The sequence below is a fragment of the Myodes glareolus genome, chromosome 26, assembly GCF_982192425.1.
Source record: "Myodes glareolus chromosome 26, mMyoGla1.1, whole genome shotgun sequence".
Taxonomy (NCBI): domain Eukaryota; kingdom Metazoa; phylum Chordata; class Mammalia; order Rodentia; family Cricetidae; genus Myodes; species Myodes glareolus.
The window spans coordinates 9,533,850-9,557,665 of record NC_142051.1 but is presented as its reverse complement, the minus strand read 5'-3'; the positions used below and the strand labels follow the sequence as shown (position 1 = coordinate 9,557,665).

The 23,816-nt window shown below is 39.2% G+C and overlaps 1 protein-coding gene across 4 annotated transcripts in view; it reads left to right on the top strand.

The window, feature by feature from the left end:
* Slc16a7 (solute carrier family 16 member 7) overlaps positions 1 to 23,816 on the top strand; it is a 159,883-nt gene that overhangs the window by 41,599 nt on the left and 94,468 nt on the right. The window contains exons 1-3 of one of the 4 annotated variants that reach the window (XM_048418817.3): positions 5,184 to 5,319; positions 8,490 to 8,582; positions 18,078 to 18,128. The gene's annotated coding sequence lies outside the window, so the exon portion shown is untranslated. Of the gene's footprint in view, positions 1 to 5,183; positions 5,320 to 8,489; positions 8,583 to 18,077; positions 18,129 to 23,816 lie in introns of those variants that run through there. The other 3 variants (XM_085683296.2, XM_048418816.3, XM_085683295.2) reach the window with 3 other exon arrangements.

Here is a 23,816-nt window from a genome sequence, read left to right as displayed (position 1 = left end):
GTTCTTTTTGTGGTGGAAAATATGTCATTAAGAGGTATAAATAACCACGTAATAACCATTTTGATAAGTGCTTTAAAAAAACAGTAGTGTCTTTCCTTAAGTAGATTACAGAGAAACATTCTCAGGTGCCTTCTTCCCTGTGGGTAAGTGTAATTAGATTTACAATAAAGCTTACTGTAACCTGAGAGGAAGCTTAAAATAGATTTAGAGAAGTGTTACCACACAAGGGTAATCGAGCCCAGAAATACGAAGACGTTGGCGTTCCAGCGGCCTTTTCACTGTACAGGGAAAATTTTTGTATTGTTCAAGAAAAGAGTGCTATCTAAACAAGCTTTGAAATCTGAATAAATGTCATAGCCACCTTCCAGTTTGAGAGGGTGACTATGGGGTTATTGAGACCACCTACATGAACTCACAAAGGAGCGTAAATATCCTCTGTGATGGTTCCTTTTCTTCCCTGAGTGTCAGACCTTCTAATTCAGCTCTGAACATGGCAGAGGCACCGGGCTAGAATTGTGGGTAGAGTATGAATTGCCTAAGTGTGAATATTGACCTGCAAATGTTGATGGTATTTTACCTAACATAAAAATCCTATTAAGACAGGAGAATTTATTTCATTGAAAACATAACACTGGGTGGGTGCTAAAACAAGCAAAATAAACAAGCAAACAAAAAACCCTCACCTCCCCCTCCCAAACACCAGGTGTTAACATGTAGAACTTATTTTTTAGGAGATCCAAAGTTGAAATTTTCAATTTCTGTTTCAGAAAATACTTTAGACATATTTTATAGTTTCACAAATAACTAGCCTTTAAGGCATTTTTGTACTGTAGAAAAATCAGTGACCTGTTTGTGCAATGTTTCCTTTCCCCTCAGTGAGTGTGAGGTATAGCCTGACTTCCCCCTTTCTCCTTCCCTCTTTAAAATCTCTGCACAGACAACAGAACATGGCCATTTCCTAACAGTTAGAGATAACTTTGTAGTTCCTGGAAAGTTTCAGAAGCATGAGACTGCTTCTGAGCCATCAGGGAATACTCAATGTGCTTTCCTAAGGTGCAAATGTTGATGAAAGAAAAGTAAAGCAAGGATTGGAGTCATGGTCATCAGTAGAGTCTGGAGAGCATGCTCAACCCTTTACTGCTAGAAACATTATCCTTTGAGAAGTTCATGCTTGAGAACTTTGCAGGTCACTTGAAACAGGTAAAAATTAAGTAAAATTTCATAAGGTTTTAAGTCTGTTCAAGACTTCGAGTTTGTCCTCATTCATAGCTGGAATACATGCGCCCTCTGTGTGAGGCTTCCTTCCCACTGCCCTCCCTGAAGATCTAGCCTCTAACTAAGTCTCCTGATTCTCTTCTGAAAAGTCTTTCTGGTGTGCTGCACACTTGGAGGAGAGGAACTTTTAAAGCATTCTTGAGGAATAAGGAGGAGCTTGCTTAACTGAAAAAACAGACAGTTCTTTAGTAGGACCCCACACTTTAAGACAGGGAAGACTCAGATGTGAACTAACATGAATGGAGATGGAGGACGCGATTATTTCAGTGTTATTAGAACATTTAGTGAAAGCAAAGGAATGTTGTCTTGGGTGGTCTTTTATTTCCTACTTTGGTTTTTATGATTACAACAATGTGGTGGGCTGGTAACAAAGACAAGGCAATGTAGGTGGCCTTAGGATGGGAGCCGAGATGAAGACAGTCAGCATCAGTGGTAGTAGTGATGAGAAGGCAGCTGAAGACCTCGAGAGAGTGACCAGGGCAGAGACCACCCGGAATGGAGACCTTCGAAACTCAGAGGGCATGCCCAGCTGTGAGAAGCTACAAGCTCTGGTTGGGAAAGGAGCTCCAGAAAGCTGTCAAGACTTTCTAGTCCAAGGCTCTCAGATGTCTTGACTCCAAGAACGGGAGCAGTGCCCACTAGAACCTTACCACTTGCAGTGTAGACTTGAGTGGGCTGAGGGTCTCTGAGCATCCAAGGTCTCTTTGAGAGTCGTGACAGGAGCAGCTGCTGTCTGCTCTTGGTTGCTGCTGCCTGCTGCAGCTTCTCCCTGCTGTTAGAAACCGAGAATTACAATGGCTGCCACATGCTGGGACTGCCCTCTGATCAGTGCCAGACTGTAAGCCTCCAACAGGAGTATCAGCAGCCATTAGTCTATGACTTTAAAGGTCCAGAACAAAAGGTTCCTAACTCATAGATTAGCACTGTGAACCCATGAATCTACCAGGACAACACTTAGACCTTGGGCATTGTAAGGCCTAGGGTTGCTGGTAGTTATCACCTACCCACTATTCCTATTTAGATGGAGTGAAAGGGCCACATGCTCAATTGGTAACAAAATTAGAATTATGTTTAACCTTTTACTGAAGCTTCAAATGTGTGGAGAAGACAGGTCAAGAGGCTGGGAGCTGACTCTTAGTTTGGGAGATGTGTCAAGGGTCTGCCCAATATCAAGGAGATTCTAGAATAACAGCAAAGATTGTATGAAAGACAGAAATCTGTAATTTGGAAATACAGTATCAATACTGAAGACTCTGGTAACAGAGGTAGTCACAACGGCCATGAAATCCGAGTTTGAAGCAGATTACTTTAGAAATAAAAGTCGAGTAGAGGTCATGAATTTTATGATGAAGTTATTGATTGCAGTCTCTGAGTATTGATTACCATCATTAATTATGATAGTATTTTGGGATGATGAAAAATGGATCTTGAAGAAATGGTCTAAAAGAAGATAGATGAGTCTTGGTATTCAGGGTGATGTGGCTTTGAAATGAACCTCGATTAAAATGGATTTATTTTCATGAAGGTGAAAAGATAAAACTCCAATGGCCACGGAAGGATCGCACTGAACCTTTGCATACACCACTCTAGACCTAAGTGTGTGGAGAAAAGTCTAAAGAAGTCTTAGAAATGAGAAGAATTTGGTGATTCTACAGGGTGGAAAAGGCTGAGAAAGGCTCCCATAGTGTGTGACTAAGTAGAGAGAGTGACCCAAATGGGAAAATACACTGCAGGGTGAATACTATGTAGAGAGATAGAATTAATCGTTTGAGGAAGCTGCTTATTTGGGCATTTAGAACAATAACCAGAGAGACATCATGGGAACTGGGGCCGTCATACTTGTAGGCTTTTAACTGAGTGTACTTTCTTGTTTCTGGAAAATATCACTGTGCCCTGCCTGATTTAATACACTTTTCTTTGAGGGAAGTCAGCATGCACACTTCTAGGGATGCTAGGCTTGTGTTCCTCGCTGCTGAGTTCAGAATAGCAAATGGATGAAATAAATTGCATTTATGCATCTGGTTTTGTGGGTTTGGTTAATATTTGACTAATAAATTCTAATGTTGATATACATGCATATTTTAAAAATGTTATTGTTTCATTTTTAAAAATTATTCTACAACATTTAGAATTCATATATCACAAGTTTTGCTTATTTGAATCATTCTCAATGAATTAATTTCTATTGTTACATATTAAACCAGTATCATCTTAGCACTTTGGTAACTGTAATATAAATTAAGCAGTTTGAGTTTGTTAACTAGATGCACTTTTCAACAATATATAAAAATAAGGTTGTTTTTCAGGGGATGCCTGACAGTATTAACTGAAATTTTGCAGAAATTCAATAAAGTTTAGTGTGAATATTTTATATATTATGTAGTACATTCATGCATTTGTTATGAATACATTTGGTGTTTATGAAATACATTTTTTAGCTGTTTGACTTAGTGGACAGGACGATAAAGCTCAAGCAATCTTGATAATAACCCCGGTCCTTAAAGTTCTGGAACATCAAAGACTAAAATTACCTTACCTAGTCTTCCCTGCCTCTGAGATGGGGATGTTGGCTTCAGCAGTGTGTTTGGAAAGACCGGAATAGCCAATTTTACCTTCCGGTATTTCTTTATATTGAATAAAAAAATCCATCTGTAGCTCTAATCCATTGCTGCAATTCCATATCCTAGAATTTGAAAAGTTGAAAATTTCTTAAAACTGAATTTCACTGTGCGTTCAATTTCTATTATTTTTCCAGCAACCTTGGCTGTGAAATAATTTTTCCCCAAACATTTCTCCGAGGACAACTGAACAGGAACAATGGAATAGCCAGACAAGGTCAACTGAAAGTCCCTTGACCAAAATCAGTGATCAGATTCAGGACTATGTCTGCTTTCCTCTGACACCTGTACTGAAGTCTGAACGGAGGTCTGTCCATGGTAGACATGAGCTCCTAGGAATTCAGCAGGGGACCTGAGAATGGAGCAGCTTTGGCTCACCCTCAGTCCCACACTCTCTAGCTGGAAGTCTCTGGGTTCCCTTCTCTATAGCTCTACATCATACATGTCCATCCTAAATGTGTAAAAGCAGTATTTGTAAAGGACCTTGTGTACTGTTGCCTTCAGAGAAGGGAAGGTGGATACCAATTAGGCTTTTTGCTTTATTGCTGTCTGGCTGTTCCTCCGGCATCTCCCATCCCAACCCTTCACTGCTGTCTACACTTCCAGCATAGTATTATCGTAACTCTACATGGTAAAATTTTGACTAGATGGGGTGATGTGGATGGCTGTTTGCAGTGCATTTTAGCTTTGAGGCTCTTAATGGTTAACATTTAGCACAGCAGCAAACAGATTTTCTTTGTTTTCAGTGCCTGTAGACTTCTTTGATCCTTGACTTGAGTAGGAAGGTAGACAATTTGCATCCCTAGTTCAAAAATACATGAAGAAGGTTCATTCATTCAATATTTCTGTTAAGCATCAAGGTAAAAAAAGGAAATGTTTAGACTAAAAACAGTTCTCTCTTTTTGTTTTTATTCTAAGGCAATGGGTGCTCTTTCTTTAGCTCCTAATTGTCTCATGTTTCAGTTGTTTTGACATGTTTGCAGATGTTAGGTGATAATATTTAGTAAAGAATACAAGAGAACTCTGGAGTTGACCATGAGCCTGGCTTCACATTGTATCCACAGAAACGATTCTGTAGTTGGATGTAAAGGCTTTTGTAACCTCTCTCCTGACTTTCAAAGGTCACCTTGGTGACTGGATAATCTTAACACAGTGGGTTTGTTTCTAGGGCCAAGTAGGACATGCTGTCACGCACCAATCATTTAGCTACTAAAGGAATGAATGTTATTGTTTGTCCTTGAATAGCGCCCTTGCATTCTTCCACCTCGAGCCAGTCAGCTGCTGGTCAGCTGATGTGACTCTTATGTGTTTGCCCGTGTCATTAGTCACTGACTTTAAATTCTCCTTCTGAACTGTTCACCAGTTGCTTCCAAAACAAACATGTTTTGGGGGCTTCTGTGGAGAGAAAGAGGAGATTTAAGAGAAGGTAGTGGCTAACTCCTCTGTTGTTTTGTCTTCCTTATTAACACTAACTACTGTAATAATGCATGGGATTATGATCTAGATATTAATCAAGATTTTATTCAAGGAAACTTTTGCAAAGCTCTAATGACCACCACGCATTCACACGCATGATCATGACTAGAAAATGCTTCTGAATTAAAGGGAGAAATTTTCTTCTAAGAGAATTCATTATCTTTCATTTCTCCTAAAAATCTGAATGTGAATCTCAATAGCATTAAATATTTCTGCTGCAGTCACTCTGGCTTCTGAGACAGTCCTTTACTTTGAGCTAGTTTTGACTTGTTAAGGACATCAGCACAGTTGCATTTCATAGCTAGATTCTTCTGTTTTTATCATGTTGCAGATAATAAAAAACCATGTATACACATGAATGGTGTATAATTGCATCATACTTTGTATTTAATTAGCTATGTAATTGTATATACCTCATAAACAACTTTAACAAGTGTATGTCACTTGCAAGTTTATTAAGATTTGTTTTCTTCATTAGTTAGAAAAGATCATATGTCCTAGCTAACACATTTTGTTCATAACTGAAAATTTTAAATCAAGTCATGAGAAAGGCTAGATACAGATGCATTACAAAATGCCAAAGAGTATTAAAATAGAATAATGGAAATATCAACTCTCTAAAATGTATGACCATTTAAACCACCTCATCATGGGCTCTAAAAGTATGAAATGAAAAATGTTGAGCATGATATGTGTCTATAATCCCAGTGCTTGGGAGGCTGAGGCAGGAGGATTGCCACCAATGAGAGACCAACTCGGTATATATAAGTTCAATTACAGAGTTAGGCTCTATCTAAAATAAAATAAATAAATAAACAAATAAATAAATAAATGGGAAAAATCTTTGATAAGACATTATATATTAACTTAGCTCTCCAGAACCATACATTCATACTTGAACCTTTTTTCTCAATGTTTTTCATTCTCTTTGTATTTGTGTTGAATTTGGAGTAACTGTAAGACAGGGAAATTTTCTTACTTTGTGGGCTTTTTTAAGCATAGGTTGTGCTTTTATTGGTTTTATATTTTTGGAATTATGAAACTAATTGTTTTTTAGATATATGAAAGTCTTGTTAAACTCTCTATGTTTTAGACAGAATTTTATACGGTCGGATACACCAACCCTTGTAAGGTGAAAGCTACTTGTAAGGTCAAACCAAACCAAAAAGAAAAAGTATCTTATTTTTATTTAGTTGCCTGGTTTTTTAAAAAATGTATTTGATAGACATAATATAAATTCTAAACTAGCCTTAATATTTTAATATGTCAGCACTTTAACATATTAATTTTAGGACAATTTCTTTTCTTTAAAAAATTAAAATCAAAGACATCTCTTAATGCAAATAAAAAGGCTTTTATTGGTCTACTTTTATATGACCAAATAAGGTAAATTAAAGAACTAAGAATCTGAAGTTCTGAATGAAAATCAGGAAATTTTTTATCTTTCATTTTTAGAATAAGTTTATAGTTGAGGGAAAAGGAGAAAAAAACAGAAAAAACTTCCTTATCTCATTCTCAGTATTATTTTCACTCAGTATTAGTAGCATTTTATCTCACTTGAGAATCAAAATATGGGGGATGTTGCTTTTAAGATCATTGTGCAAGTAACATTAATATGTAGACAAAGATGGATTGTGACAGACAATACCAATAATTCATCATATTTATATAAAATAAATGGAAAAGTTCAATAAGCCATCATATCTATAAATGAAATAAATTCAAAAGTGTATGTTTTAATAGCTATTATTGAAAATAGGAAGTTAAATGTAGTAGATGTTATGGTATTAAATATGCTTTAGTCAAATATGTAACTCTTACTCATCATGACATGATAACATGAGTACTTTGGTGAACTATATTTTAATAGTCATTTTAAATTCAAATGAGTTTAATTATTGTCCCAAGGAATATTTTGCATATGGAAATTGACACGTTTTTGCAAGGTTTTTTTTTTACTACATTAAGACAATTGTGTGAAAGTAATATGGTTATTATGATCTTGGAAGTGGTATAGTGAACAGAATGCCTGTTCAATCCTCTTCTATGTAAACCATGAGGTCAAGCAGTGCTCTCTGACCATGTGAGGAAACCTAAGAGTCTTAACTGGAGAGTTCATGTATTTCCATCTTCTCTGTTGTCTTTGCTCATAGCAAAGGGTTTCAGTAAGCTTTCGCTGTGCTGTCCAGCTGCAGACACCTGATTCTTTATAGAGACACCTGAAAGTTCATTTTATTGACCTAGTGATCAGAAAAGCAAATCACTTTACATATATTAATCTCATTTTTCCAAGAGCGAATCAGCTGGGATTTTGTCTTTATTCATTTATATTAAATAGTATTTTCCCTGTTTAAGTAACAAATATTATAGTGTTAACTATTATTATTATTTTTCATTGCTAAATACTGTATTATATATTTTCAAAATGTTAATTAAATTAATAGTCATGATTTTGGGGTAGATACTATTGTGTCTTTTCTCTTTTTCAGGTTAGTGAATTGGAAAAAGAAGTAAAAATTTTATTACAAAGTTCATAGAATCAAGGAATATAGATGGTCATATTTTAATTATATTCCATGGTGCTTCTGAAACATTATTCTACTTTCAATGTCTTACTGAAATGTTGCTTTTGATTTTTAGTTAGTATTAGTGGAGTTTCTTGCATTTTTATAGAAATTTCAAATTTTTGTTTTCAAACACACATCTCTTTTATATACACTATTGTTCTAAGAGTACAGGGAAACATCACTCTGAGGATAAAAGAAAATGACTTTAGTATCTCAAAGGTGGTTGATTGAAATGAATTGATGATATTTTTTCCAAAAAAAAGCCTTCATTTTTGTAAATTTGAGTTCAGAGAGAAGACATAAGTGGAGACATTGCGGTTAGAACCCAGGCTTCCTGCTGATGATGATCGTATCAGCTCATGGAGCTAAATGATCTTTTCATGCCTAATGATGACTTTTAACCAAACTGCAGCGTTATAGAAAAAGTCCAGTAGGAATGACATCGAGGCCAGAGAAAACCGCATGGTAGAGCCCATCCAGACACAGAATTAGATCCCTTCCTGTTAACATGTGCTGTAGTGATTAAATGTTACTCTCTTTTTGATACTTCTAGGAGTCAAAGTTGGGATGCCCTGCTTTCCTATTGACCTACACAAGGATATCTGGGCGCCGTGAACGCAGAACAGTGCCTCCCTTGAGCTAGCTGGTGAGTTCCCTTGATGTCCAATAGTATTTTCGTCTGTCTGCTTTCCCTAGCTCATGACATTGGCTGAATTGGGACATTTTAACGAGAACAGATTGTGATTGCCATATTTAATATTGTGTCGCAACAGCTTATGATCATTGAGCAAGTTGGCTTCTGTTGGGTACACTTCCTGGCTTGTTTCATCATCTTCATCGTTAAGAGCACAGACTATAGCTTCTGTTGTCTGGTTTCAAGTCTTAGCTCTGATGCCTCCTGATTAAAATATGTTCAAGCTGTTCAAATACAGTCTTTTCATCTATAAAATGAGAATATTACCAGGTTTCTTCATATTGGCTGTTATGAAAAGCATTTAATTTATTTGCAGTACTTGGAGCAAATTTGACAGATCTTAGAAGTCAAACAAACTTAACCATTGTTGTGATTGTAGTAGTTATTCCTTAGCTAATATTTTCCATCAATTTTATTCTCTTTCTAATAAAGATTCCACAGAGTAGTGGCCAAAATTTAGGAGTGGCTGCCATTGGGCTAGACATGTTTTAATGGTATTAAATACCGTCCACAGCACAGGGTGATATCACTTAATGTTTTAAATGCCGTGCTTTTAAGGTTATTCTCTCCCTTGTTTGCATAGTTACACATACTAATTAATTAAATATTAATTATGCACAGTTAGTGGACTCTGTAATGCTTCATTTCCTGGGAATCACCTTTCCACCTCAGCCTCCTAATAGTCAGTCTCCATGCCTGCGTTGATATCACTGCTCAAACATGCAGGTATCTTGGCACCAGCAAGTACATAACATCCTGTAAGAAGGGGCCTCAGTAAGAAATGTTTTGAAAGTAAGGGAAACCTATGCAGAATGTTGCTTTCCATGATGTACTGTAAGAGGCATTCATTAGGTGGCTGCGTAGAAATGGTCTTCATCTGGCAATGGTGGTGGCTCTAGATAAGAAATGAATATTTGATCAGTCTGCTAGAACTTGGTCATAGGATCTATACTGCAAGATACATGTTTGGATTTATTCAGCTCGCATGCAATACCAAACGTGAATGGAGAAGTGGTATCTTCGCAAGGCTTCGGGCTAAACCCCCAGTGATCCCTGAGTTGGCATGGATGCACATAGCAGTGTGCTAAGATCTGTTTGCTCCTTGCAGCTACCCCGACATGGGCCAGTGGCACTGTGCTGTGTGTGCCAAGCTGTCTTTAATTGTGCATTACTCTTATAGAGCAGCCTGTCTGTGCCTGTCTTTGAGCACCCGCGGCTTTCTGTAGGGAAAACAAATCAAAACAAAACCCATTCTTTACACAGACATCTGAAACACGAGGGAAGCCACTCATTTAAATTGGGTACTTAGACAGTATATTCACAAGTCTGCTGGATATGTGATTAAGAAGCAGGCAGTGACACAGCACTTGAGGCTAAATGAGATTTCTGCGTCATTCTCAAATAGAACTGGCATATTTGTGGTCCTTCTGTTTCCAAGTTACAATTCCACTTTCCCATGCTTGCTAATTCATCTCTCATTTACCTGAATATAGCTGAGAGTCATGGAGTTCTGAGTGGCCGATGATGTGGACATGTACAGCTATTTGGTGGCCTCAGAGATGAATCTGAAGTCTGTACAAGCCATTGCTATTTTTTGTTTGTCTGTTTTCACATCGCAAACAAAAGTTTCCCCTCCTTACTCTCTTCCCTGTTTCTCCCCACATCCACTCTTTCTTCACTGCTTCTCTTCAGATACAAGCAGGCTTCCCATGGACATCAGCCAGCCATGGTATGTCAAACTGCAGTGATACTAGGCTTCTCCTTCTCTATTAAGGCTGGATAAGATGATCCAGTGAGAGGAATGGGTTGCAAAAGCAGGCACCAGATTGGGAAGCATCCCCTGCTTTATTTGAAATGTCACAAAAATACCAGCTTACACAATGATAACATATATGCTGAAGGCCTAGATCAGTCCCATGCAGGCCCACGTGTTAGTCCTTGTGAGCCCCTATGGGCCAGGTTAGTTGGTTTGGTTTCAATTTGTGTGTGTGTGTGTGTGTGTGTGTGTGTGTGTGTGTGTGCTGTCCTTAACCCTTCTGGCCCTTACAAGCCTTCTTGCCCCTCTTCTATAGGGTTTTCCAAGCTTAGCCTAATGTTTGGCTGTGGGTCTCCACATCTGTGTCCATCAGTTGCTGGGTGAAGCCTCTCTTATTACAGTTGGGCTAACACGAATTGGTTCCGGCTGGTGTGGCCTGCCTCATTATTCTTTCTTGCTCCTGATTTAGCTTAAATCCAGAAGTTAACAGAATAAAGAAGAGAGGAACCATCCAAACTTAAGAAAAAAAAAAGCCTCTGCAATGAGTTAGCAGACGTGTCAGGCATGTTCCCTTCCTCAGTATGACTTCCTTATCTTCGACTCTCTTTCTGGAATTCCTTACAAGAGGGGTGAGCAAAGCTCACCTTTATGAGAAAAAAACTGCTCTTCGGCCACACACAGTCACTGTGTCCTCACTCATAAACTTACAATTCTGGTCTCGTGGGTTAACATCACTTCTGCCACATACAGTCATTGACCTCATTTCTAGACTTAAAATCCTGATCCTGTTGGTTGGCATCAGGACTCACGACCGAGTGGGGCTTCTTTTACTTTCAGTTTCAAATGGCTTTCTAAATGTTTTGGGCAGTATTTTTTTTTTTGTACGTTTCATGCAGTATGTTTTGGTCATTTTCTTCTCCCCCCAATTCCTACCTTCCTTCTGGATTCTTCCCACTCATCTACCTGCCTAACTTTATGTTCTTTGTATTGTTTTTCTCTCCAAAGCAACAACAACAGAAACAAAAAACACAAAACTCACACACACACACAAACACACACACACACAAACAAGAGAGACAAAGATCAAAATAAGCAAGCAAAACCCCCATAGAACAACAGCAACAAAATGCGCAAGCAAAGGAAAAAATATGAGACAAAAAGTCTACAGAAATATTATTGAGGTTTTTGTTTGTCTGTTTTGCTCAGCTACTTTTGGGCATGGAGCCTTCCCTGAAGTATTGTTTATATACTTGGTGAGACGCCACTAGGCAAACTGGCGTTTTTCTCTGCCAGCAAGCATCAGTTAGCTTCCTGGTTAGATGAGGGAGCCTGCATCCTCTTCCCCTTTCCAGTGCTGTGAGTCTGTCTCCCTTGAGCCAGTGCATCAGTCCTGTTGGGTTCGGAAGGGCTGTTTCCTTGGTGTCATCCATCAGCTCTGGCTCTTACGATCTTTCTGCCCTTTCTTCTGCATAGATCCCTGTGCCTTGAGAGGAGGGCCTTGATGAAGATATCCCATTTAGGACTGAGTGCTACAGAGTCACTCACTCTCTGTACACTGTTGAGCTGTGCATTTCTGTGTTAGCTCCCATCTACTATATAGGCAATATCTATCTTTTTTCTATTTTTGTTTTTTTGTATTGTAGCCACTGATCTCATTACAGCAGAATGTTTTGAGCAGTCTTTTTATTGCTATTTTAAAAGGTCAGAGTTGTTTTGCCCCTGGCTTCTAGTCTCAGGTTCTTGGTCAGCCAAGCAGTGTCAGGTAAGTATCCCATCTCATGGAGTGAGCCTTAAGTCACATCAGATATTGCTTGGTTCCTTCCACAAGGTTTGTGCCACCATTGCGCTCGCATATCTTGTATGCAGGGTGCCATTGCAAGCTCAAAGAGTTTGTAGCTGGCTTCTCTATCGGTAGCATTCCTGTACCAAAGATGTTAGATAGCAGATGTGAAGGCTCTATCAAGTCTCCAGGTTGACTTCTCCATGATCAGTTTGTTCTGTAAGTGTTGTCTGTAGCAATGAGACCTTGCTGTCAGATTGTGGAGGACAGCGTATAGTTATAACGACAGTTCCCAGATTCCGTGGGCAGTATCTTATACCTAGAAAAAAATTAAACATAGTATTTATTCTTCTCTACCTCTCACATGGTTCGGAATAATGAATTGAGAGCCCCTGTCAAGACTAATTCATTTGTGCCTACAAAGTCTAGTCAGAAAGGATGATGCTTTCATAGACAAGGAAATGGTTCCTTTACATCATCAAGAGAATCAACACCTAGTATTGCTTAACAGCTTTGTGATACAAAAGATGCCTGTAGTATATAGTTTCATGAGTTTTCTGTCTTACATGCATTTGCATGTGGTGCTGAGTTAAATCCTACAAGGCTCTACAGGACATTGGTGAGTCTAATAAGAGTATGTCTCTATTATGGCTTTAATAATTCTGGCTGGGTAGCACTGTATGCATCTATATTCATCATAGGAAGAGTGCATGTAAGAGAAAAGATTACCGGCCTTGCTTACCTTGACATCCCTCCTAGTCCTGCCGTAATGGCTTCTGTATGCTAGCCACCCACTAAATGTTGGTTAAACTAATTAATTAAGCAAGGGAAAAAAGCAGATTCAGCTAACTTCTTAGCGGCATCTACTCAATTCTTAAACCTGATGTTGCACTAGAGAATGTGGCTTGAATACATAATCAAGTAGAGATTTTAATTTGAATTTATCTCCAAGCTTAACTTTCCCTTCTCAGCGGAAGAATCTGCCCAAGAGACAGCATCACAGAGTGTTCATCTTAAAATCCATCTCTACTGTAATAAGATACCTGAAAAGGAGCATGGGGTGACCTCACCAAACTTGCTTAACTTTTTAGGGGGATGAATATGCTTTCCTTTAAAACAGCACTGACAGATTTTTACCAAAACATTTTAGAATTCCTTAGAAGCTAAGTAATTTATTCATTAAAGTAGCTTTGAGATATTGCAGAGAACATTGAAATATGCAGCCTTGTGTTGTAGTCTGTTGCAGTGGATGGAATGCACACTTTGATCATACTATATTTTATTTAATGAGTTTCTGGAATTCCCACGGGGGTTGGGTAGGTAGGCAGGTGTGTGTGGTCTGTAATTAGACAGATTTATAGCTAAAAATTGGAGACTACTGTAGTTGTTGAAGTTACAAGGTACCCATGAAATGATGAGAAGATGGGTGAGTCTGGGTAGTCGGAAACTTTGATCTCATACGAAATAAGAGACATTCTTGCCAGTGTGTACTTTGTGCTGGGTCACTGGCAGAGGCTGATACACGTGACAGCATTTGGTCTGGTCCGTGCAAGGGTGATGCCATGGAGTTATGTGAAACCACAGTTTCCGAGATGAAGTATGCTCATCTGCCAGCTGAATTACTACAGTGCTCTATTTACTGGACAATAACCAAAGAAAGAAGGGACCTAAATGTCTCCTGTGCCTAAACCACCTTTTCCATGCTTCTTCTCTATTAACTGCCATGAAGGAGAAATGCTCTGAAAAAAATACATATTTTTTTTTGTTGTTTAAAATCTTTGCCACCCTGTTTTATTTTCCTTTGATATGTTGAAACCTTTAAGGGATTATTCCATGATGCAAATTTGACTGATAACTCTCTTCTTGTCCTTAATATCAAAGTTGCAAACAAGACGCCTTTGATGTTGTTGCTCTGGGGGATAATTTACTCAGAAAATGAACTAGGATTGTTTTCCTATGCTGTCTGCTTATTGTGAGTTCTACTGTATTCTAGAATTCAGAATATAAAATCACAGTCAGTTCTGTTTAGTGAATATGAAGGCGATAGTGATTTTTCCAGGAAAGAAAATAGAAAAAGAAATTCCCAGTGAGAAAAACAGATACTCAGATCACGTTGTGAGTCATTTGTTTTATTTTTGTTTGTTTGTTTGTCAACCAATTTCCTTCTAAAATATATACCTGGGCTCTCTATTCTTTATAACTCATTAGGTTTTTTGATCAGATGAAACGCTTGGGTTTTGCTCAGTAATCCTGTTTTTAGCACTCAGCCATAATGTGCACAACATGAAAACCTCACAGGGGAAATATGCAATGGCTGCCTGAAACTTGGGAATAAGAATATAAACAGATCTATCGCCAAGAACTTATTGTCATGATTCAAGCATGGGGTGAACACCCTCTTCCAAGGCCACACATGCTCTTCATCAAGATTTTCTGGGACTATTTCCTCTCTCCCTTGTACCTAACGGACTGAAGCATGTTAAAAACTCAGGGGTCTGTAGACACAAACCCTTTCGAGATCACTGCTCTGGAATTACTCTTGAGAACATGTAACCTTGGCAAAGGTTACTCACCTCCTGCCCTGGTCTCCCTAGGATTCAGTGAGCGAGAGCAGGGCTCTTCTTCATTTGTCTTTCTCAGAGGGAGTCGTAGCCAACACTGCTGTCTTCATCTCACATCCCACAGAATTGATTGTACAGCTCCAAGTACGCGAGTTCTCTATGCTTTGCATATTGTATACTTCCTGTTAGTTAAAAAAGACAATAAGAAAGGGAAAGCCTGGATGACTCATTGGCACAACAGTGGCCGCACATGCAAGGCCCTGGTCGATATCCATGCTGTGTGGGGAGTCAAGCCAGCTGAATTTGCTCATTTTCCAACTACAGCAAATGTTAACCCTTAATTTAATTCCTGGACAAGTTTAATTTAATACAAATGGATATTTAGAATGTTAAGACAGCTTAATAGACATAATACCTAGAGTCAAAAAAATATGCTGTATATTTGCAAAGCTAATCTCTGTATATTTTGAATTTTATAACATTGACAAGCATGTTCTGTAAACTTAATGTGATTTTGATCATCACATGGAATTTTTAAGGATTTTACGTCGTAATAGCAGTAAACAAAAGATGTTAAAAGTGCAAAATATATGATCCATATTCTTACCAGATCCATATTCTTACCATTATAGAGGTTTTGTGCAGTTATTTATTGATTACAGAATTGCTTTTTTAATTTGGGGGATTACAGTATAATTACATAATTTCTCCCTTTCCTACCCTCAAAGTTTTATATATCAAATATAAGCATATTTTTATTTCTCTATAATATATTGTAATACTGAAACAAAATATTAAACATATAGAAGTCTAATGAAGTGGACACTTGTGGTATAGTTAATAGTACTTACTTGTTAACACTAGCTATCTTTTCTACATATACGATTGAGTCTTACTGCCATCCTTTCAATAGATCAAACAGACAACTTCAGTGATGTTTATTTTTTTTAGCAATTTTATTGTTAAAGAAACTGAGGCAATCTGTGGAGTTATTTTTAATTGTTTAGTCATTTGTATTACATAATAATTTTATCTCAAATAAATGTTCTGAACCCTGAATAGTGTTAGAAATTATACACAAGACATTGTTTCCTGGTCTATGGTTCTTGGTCCCTTCTAGACCAAGTTAAGAAGGCAAAATTGAGTTACCTATGATTTAAATGTTGTTGGGTCTTAATCCAGTATGTCTGGGTCACCAAGTGTGAAAATGAGCTCCTATGTGTGTGCCAAGAGAAGCCAAGATTGTAGAGATAATCAGATGCATTTCCCAAACAGGCCAGTTTCAGTTGATGAGATAATGACTTTACCTCTCACCTTAATCTTCACACAAAGGATGCCAAATGTTAACCAATCTGTTTTTTTCAGTCCTGATCTCTCCATGTTTATAAGGAAAATACTTGAAATGGACAGTCATTCTCTCTCTCTCTCTCTCTCTCTCTCTCTCTCTCTCTCTCTCTCACACACACACACACACACACACACACACACACACACACACACAAGGTAGGGTAGGGTGGTCTGCTTTTTCTTCCTCGGTGTTTCAGACTAACATGTTGAGCTCAGGCTGCTAGAACACTCTATTTAGTGGCAGGAAGTGCTGCAAGATTTTAAAATCAAAATAAAGCTGTTCAGTTCATTAAGCTAAGTTGCTGCAATCTGTCCTTTGACATGAGTCTCTAAGTACTGAGATTTCTTAGGACAAAGATGTGTTTGAAGAGGTTTCTGTCAAAATGTCATCTCTGGGTTGTCGAATGTTTACTCTGTTGTGGGAAAATCCACACAACAATTTGTCACCGTACCAAGACCTCAGTGTTGGTCTGTATTTGTAGAAGGAGAGAAAATCCTTATACTTTTTTTTTCATTTTAGTTGTTAACTCAAGATTTTAAAAGAAGAAGCAGAAACCTACCTTGTACTTTAGAAAAAGAAATAATTACTGTATTTAGTAAAATCAGAGAACATTTCTAGAAAAAATTATCTTTATTAATTGGTTGTTATAAGTATTATGCACATTATTAAACTCGTTTGGAAGCATATTTTACAACTGACTGGTACCTGGTGCTTCTCCTCCAGAACTGAATCTTTCCCTTTGGTAACCGCGTGTCTTGTCTCTGTTTCTCTGCCTGCTGCTATGATAAAATCCTTTGACCTGGACAACTTGAGGGAGAAAGGTTTTCTTCTGACTTGTATTTTAGGCTACCTACCATCCAGCCATCATGGATTGCCACAGAGGCAGGGGCTGGGGGGAGCTGTTTTTGTATTGCCCACCCCCAATAAAGGACAGAGAGCCAGGAACATGTGCATGTTGACGCTCTACTCACCTCCCCACTAAGGATCCTCTTTCCAGGGAATGGTTGATAAATGTAATCAAGATAATCACTCATGCTTGCCCAGCTGCCCATTCCTAAGTGGCTCCAGGATTTATCAAGTTTGCCATGAGCAGTTAAACCCCTCCCACTGACTCTGGAGACACTAGTCTGCTGTTTAGTAGAGAGGAATACGGACCTAAGATCCATTAAAACCTAGAGAAGGAAACCAAATCCCAGTGTTCCCATACTTAAAATGTTTGTGTATTGCCTATCTTATATTGTTTAAGGAATAAGGTGATGGATGGAAATTACTTAGAAAAATGCCTCAGCACTGCAGATATGGCTGTCAGTGAAGTACCTGATGCATGTGTCCCCAACACCAATATAAAAAGCCAAGAGTGACAGCATGCTTCTGTCACCACAACAAGAGGAGGTGGAGTCATGATAGTGGCTGGGGCTCAGTGGCCACCTCAGTCTAGCTGAATCTATGACTTCAGGGTTGCTGAAAGGCCATGTCTCAGTATAAGACAAAGGTGGAGAACCACCATCTAGGGAAGACACCTGAAGTCCACTTTAGGCAGGAAAATGAAGCCCTGTGACTTTGACCTTTTTAGTATCGTTCACAATACTATCTTTCCCAATATAAGAACTAGCTACGATTCATAGGCACAGCAATACATATTGTACATAATTTTTGCAGCGTCTTCCAGACATGATATCAAATTACTTGATAGGAAAAAGTACCCTTGCAATTGTGTCTACTTCAACAGCAGAGGAGAATCTGAAGATTAAATGTAACAGTTCAAAGTGCCAGACAGGTTACCTTCTTTGACCCTGGATATAATTTAAGCCCCGTCTACGTTACACTGTGTGAAGTATGAACTAATTGTGCATGTCGTAGCAAGTTCTCCAGAAAGAGAGGGAGCTACCTTTCCCCTATTTGAGAAGAGAGACGGAAGGAAAAGCAGAGAACTGGCCTCTGGAGAGCTGTGTGCAAGTTTGCTTCTGGCTAAAAGTTAATGATCAATCGCTTGTATTTTCAGCTCTGAGTCCTCAACAAGCGGCTAATGCAGCTTCTCTCTCTCTCTCTCCAGGTAACTTTAAATTTTTACAAACTGTGCTCATGTTAGCTCTGGTAGATTATAGGCTTGGCTCCTTTTTATTCTTTTTATTTGATTGCCTGTTTTAAGTTTATTGAAAGACAAATTAAAACTTATAAACGTTGCCTCGTGGAAAAGTACTTGAGTTCTGAAGTGGACTGAGCTGAGGCTAATGAGAGATTGTGTGCTTGGAGTAGCAAAGAGAATTTTTAAGTGTTCTATAAAAGTTACTATTGTGGTTCTCAGCCCTCCTGGATGAATATGAATTAGCCATAATTATTTCAAAGAATACCTCACATTATGTAGTCTGCCAAGTTTTGGTTTGGAGGAAAGATTTTAAATCATTGGTACTGAAGTTTTGAAAATAAGAGTGGTTCTTTACTCAGTAGAATGTTATTTGTATCTTCTCTTATATAACAATAAAGTGCCTTTTTTTTCTTTTTATATAAGTCACTACATCTCAAAAATATGTGCACTTGGCTAAAAGATAGTAAAGCAAATGGCGTGAGTTTTGGTATGTAGGTTAGGCAAGTTGGCTCCCAAATGTCTGGCTGCTTGAGTGGGAAGAGGAGGTGGTCCCACAGCTCAGGTTCATGCAGAACTCCTGCACAGTATTGAGACTACAGACCTTTGCTCATTCCATGTCCAGGCTCAGCTTGCTGCTGAAGGTGATGTTGCCTACCCTGCACAGCTTCAGACTTACTAATTCTGCATTAAGTGTTCTTCATTAAGGGCACATTGTTACACCCTAGGAGCATAGGTTAGATAAATTTAGAGAGAATTTTTGTTGCTAAAGTGTCTGCCTACTGGTATCTTCTTTATTCAACAAACAGCCAAGGCCAGGAAAACTTGCGTTGGTTGGATTTAGACTCAAACCGAATGAGCTCTGTATAGCATCGACAGCTAGATAGTTTTGGGATGCAGCTGAAATTAAATGTCAGAAAATGACTGATGATTTTGCAGTTGAAATTGGGAGATGGTAGGAACACAGACGAACATCCATTTTATACAAGTGTCCAGAGAGGGGGCATGAAGGCATTATGGCCAACACTGGAACTCGAACAAAGCCTCTATTCATGGGTGACAGGCAGAGTTGGTGGTTTATTAACCTGCACTCCTGCTGGTTTTGAAAGGGAAATCATATTTTATTTCCTAACCAGTTTCCATGTTAAAACCAAGCTGGCAAAGCCTCCCCAGCTAAAGAGCAGGGGGCCGGTGGTATTTTCCGGTTCACCGTTGGCATTGGAACTGTGTTTGTCTGCTTGACTTGTAAAACTGGATTCTGTGTATTTGCTTAGTTTTGTTTAAGTTCTCCATACAACCTGAGCTTCTCAAAATTAAAAATAAGAATATCCACAGTCGTTTTGATGCACTCCAAAGCAATGTTGAGGAGTGTGTAATGTATAAGTTCTTAGAAAGCGGAAGATTCCTTAATTAAGGAAATTTAAGAGAGTATTAGAACAAAGTGTACAGTGATATATGAATATTTACATAAAGCTTGTCATGATCCACATATAATCTGAAAAGAGAGTCATTGTTTGTCATGATGCTCTAAACTATTTTAGATTCTAAGGAGTAAGACTGAGTGTGTGTGTTTGTGTGAGTCAGTGTCTATGTTGTGTGTGTGTGTGTGTGTGTGTGTGGTATAGAATGTTTGCAGCATGCTTGGGAGTGTTCAGGTACACATTCACGTTCATGCGTTTTGAGGCAAGCGCAGAATTTTAGAGCATTTTCTTCCTTGATTTCCACCTGCCTTAGTGTCCTGAGAGGTCTCTCACTGGACCGGAAGTTCGCTATTTCAACTAGGCTGGCTGGCCAGTATCCTCATAGAATCCTCCTGTCTCTAACTTTCCATGCCAAGGTTACAGGCACAAAGCCATACCGGTTTTAAACATGAACGTTTAAAATGCAGGGATTCCATTTCTGGTCTTCATGTTTGCAGACCAAGCCTTCTTACCCAGTGACATTGGGGGCCCCTGAGTACCAGTCTCAGTACTCCTCCAGGGTTCAAACAGGACTGACACAAGCGGAAACTTGCTGGGGAGCGGGATCTGAGGGGTAAAACTAACTGACCTGGGCATGTTTTTTCTGCGTGCTTTTTTTTTTGTTATTCTTTAGGGGAGGATGAACATAAGGGCATAAGGGCATTAGGGCATAAGGCTCAAGCATAAGGGCAAAACACAAGGGTAAAGGGTAAAAAGGGGTGATCTCCACAGCGCTTTCAGTTTGCATAGGTGTACAGACAAGTTAACAGTCTCATAGGTGGTAACAATAATATCAATCATGCATTTCTATAGAGTCACAAGAAATGAGTGTATCTGGTAAGGAGGCACGTTAGTCTCAGAGGGAGTGCGGCTGGGAAGTTCCCCTGCTGTTGGGAACACAGTGTTAGTAGCTATACTAATATGCAGTCTTGATTGCATTAGAATCTAGCTGGTTAGGTTAAAAGGAATCTCCTCTGGGGACCTTGGTGTTGATTCCAACAGGGTGACCAGGGAAGGATTTTTCTCTCTAAAACTAGTTTCAGCAACTTGGGCCTTTTTCCTGAATTAATAGTTAATTTCCTGGGCTATGATCCTATGTTAGGTGAAGCCAAGGTGAAGGGTAAATACAGAATATTGACAATTTGCTAAGGCAGAGCAGACCAGTAGATCACACCTTCCTGAGTCTGCTGTTAGAGCAGACATACCACCTCCTGTATGAGACTCCTTTCTTATCAGTGACTACTGTCAATAAAGTTTGTGGGGGACATTTTTATATAGATTTTTTTTCCCAGTGAGAACAAAGGCTTTACTGAATCCTTTATACACATTGGCTTCATGGTATCTGGTTGCTCTACAGGAAAAGTCAGAATTATACAGGGCTACATACGACACTAGAGAAGCGAGAAACGCCATGATTTCACAAGATTTTTACAGAATTGACAGTGACTTATCCAAAGGACAGATGTCCCTGTAGCTCAACAAAAATGGGTTGCTCCAAGTGGAGTGTCTGTATCCACGTCCTATGGAACGTCCAATAGATCAATAGGTCTGTCCGCTGTCCATTTACTGTGTAGTACTTGTGGGCTCACTGTGACACATCGACACATATCTCCAGCATGAAGTTAGGTTTTTGAGCTTGAAATACTCACATTTCTTGTTAAAGCTGCAGAATACTCTTCAATGAGCACATAACAAACAGTGCCTACTCTGAAGTCTTGGGCCTTTTCGTGTGCTCAGTGTCCTATCAGGAGTTTACAAATCAAGGTGCTGTCACAAAGCATATCTCTCTTTCCCTAGCCGATTATTAGACATGGATACACTGAACTATGCAGTGTTGAAGTTTGTCAAGGTTCTCATAGATGTTAAATAACACAGATTAAATAACGTAAGATTTCAGATTCTCTTTTAACCATCCCCGACCCCCAATCAATAGAAAAGCAACTGGGGATCAATGCCAAGGAGTTTGAAAGCCTTAAGAAGGTGCTGGCTTAACAAGCACCGACTTTTTAGATCATGGATTAATCACATGACCTGTGAGGATCTCACCCCCCCCCCCCGCCATTATATGAGCTATAAGGGGGGCTATAGCAGTTGTCATGCTTGCGCAGGCCAGCTCACATGATCCTGGTATGTGAAGCATTTTTCCTCACATTCCTAGGTCTGCCCAGACACAGCTGCACTAGGTGGGTGGCTTAGACCACTGAAAACTCTTCTCATTCCATTTTGGATGCTGAAGTAAGGTATAGGCTGGACTGCATCTCCTTATCTCCTCCAGTTCTTGCCCACAGACTTAGGAACCGGCCCACTTCTTTTAAGCAAGTATATCTGCAGCAGCCTTGTGCCAGAATTTACATCTAGAATACCCGGGCAGAGTGCCCAGTGTATTAAATACTTGTTTCTTGCTTGACTTTTTGGGAGGCGATGGAAGCTTTGGGAGGTATGGGTTTGGAGATGTTTGGTTATAGTAGATGTACCCTTAAGGAGATAGTGAGATTATCAGACCCCCTGCTCTTCCTGACTTTACCTCCCCAGACAGGAAGCGAATCATTTTGTTCTCCTGTACACAATGTATTCCCACAAGCCCAAGGACAGGGCTAACCGATCATGGTCTACATTTTCTAAAGCTGTCAGACAAAATCTGTTTCCTGTCTTTGTAAGTTGGTTATTGGGTTGTTTGTGAAATAGAAAATTTACTAGCATACTTTGTTTCCAAATAATAACACACTACAAAGAAATAGGAGTTAAGGCTGCTTTTCAGGAATGTAATATAATCAGGAGATTCCCTGACCTTGATCCTACTCACCCCCAGATACTTTCATCAGATCCCAGTGTCTTCAAGACCAGCCCTTCTAACATCAACCTGTAGTCTACATCCTATCAAAATAAATGGAGAGACACAGAGTAGAACTTGTGTTCCAGAATAAAATTCTTCTCACCCTGTGGACTTCTGAAGCTTTGGTATCCACTGTCATTAATTCCAGACTAAACTAGGGAGAGAGGAAGGAGGAACTCTTCATTCCAAAAAAGAGGAGGTGGAAAGAAAGGTTTCCTAGTATAGCTAAACAAGCTCACAGCCTGGTAGAGCAAATTCCAGAGCAAATGCCAAGCCTGGCACCCTGTCTTTTGAGCCCCCCACGGGCGATGTGAGCCCAAGCCCAGGGTCTCAGCCCAGGGTCCCAGTCCAGGGTCTCAGCCCAGGATCTCAGTCCAGGGTCCCAGCCCAGGGTCTCAGCCCAGGGTCCCAGCCCAGGGTCTCAGCTCAGGGTCTCAGTTTTGCTCAGTCCTGCACCTCAGTTCCATGTACCATCAGTCCTGTTTCTTCCATCCTTGAATTCAGCTCTGACCCCTCCTTATTCTTGGGTGTGGTTCGTCTCTCTCAGAACGAAAAGACGCCGTCCTCTGGTAGCACAGCCGTAGATCTGCCCGCAGAGTTCTTCTTTTAGTTTTCGGTTTGTTTGTCCTTTTGCTTTTGTTGCTTTCAAGACAGGCTGGCAATGTTTCTGATGTTGGAAGAATTTCAAACACCTGTCACCCATGTGTGCAATTCAACGAATGCCAGGTCCTCAGAGAAGAGGGTCCTTTATGCATCTTTTTAAAATATACTTTTCTGTCTGTTTTGAATTTTTTTAATTTACACATTTCCTTGAGTGTTTTATTTCATTCTCATTTATTTCATTCTTTGAGAATTTTGAAAATACATCTGCAGTCTGTTAAATTTTTGAGGTTACAATATAATGTAATTTCATCATTTTCTCTTGCCTTTAAACTTTCCCATATATCCCTCCTTACTCTTTTTCAAATTCATGGTTTCTTTATTATTATTTTTGGTAGTTGTTTTTGCACACTGTGTGCGTGTATATATTCCTAAATACACAAATACAGCCTACTCAGTCTGTATAATGTTACTTGTGTGTAAGTTTTCAGGGCTGACCTATTGGTATTGGATAGCCAGTTAGGGTGCTCTTCCCCAGGGAACCCTAAATCTCCCACTCTCCTCATTCTTAGCTGCCTGAAGTTCTTTGTCTTGGTTTGAGGCCTCTTGAGCTTTCTCTTTGTACATATTATCATCTCTCTTCGTGTCATCTTTGTTGAGCACATCCTTAGGAAGTCATGTTGGCGAGACTTTTCCCGTGTCACTTCTGACATTACTAGGAGCCACGCTCTCACAGTCAACTCTTCTGGCTCCTATTCTGCAGTC